Source organism: Monopterus albus, unplaced genomic scaffold (assembly GCF_001952655.1).
Source record: "Monopterus albus unplaced genomic scaffold, M_albus_1.0 scaffold128.1, whole genome shotgun sequence".
Lineage (NCBI taxonomy): Eukaryota > Metazoa > Chordata > Actinopteri > Synbranchiformes > Synbranchidae > Monopterus > Monopterus albus.
This window is the reverse complement of record NW_018128008.1, coordinates 1170699-1171174: the sequence shown is the minus strand read 5'-3', so window position 1 is coordinate 1171174 and position 476 is coordinate 1170699.

The following is a 476-nucleotide window of genomic DNA, read 5'->3' as shown; positions in this document are numbered from 1 at the left end:
TAATACATTTTAAACTGAAGTTCCAAATTTAGATGCATTGTTGTTGAATGTTCCACCTGAGGTCAAGTGGTTTAATATGATTGACTTCTGCTCTGCATCTTTCAGAGTGCTGCTGTTTTCATGTGTTTAATAAATTTAGCAGGATACCTGAGGAAATTGGCAGGTAAGATCTCATGTACTGTTCTCCAGTGCATTGAGGAAGTGATGTACTGGACTATGAGACGTGTTACCAGGACTTCACGACTTTTTGATTGTCTGCTTTATGATTTTCTAACAATGTTAGCTGAATAGGGACAAAGCTTCGCTGCATAAATTACTGTACTGTAAGGAACAGGTGAAATATATGGACAGCTGGTCAGAGGAGGGACAAGTGGTGTCCTCTTACAGTTAAAGACAGTAAAGTAGCTGGGGCTCCTGGACCGACCATGGTAAGAAAAATACATTTTGTGGAGTTGAACATGAATTGTTGAATTAAT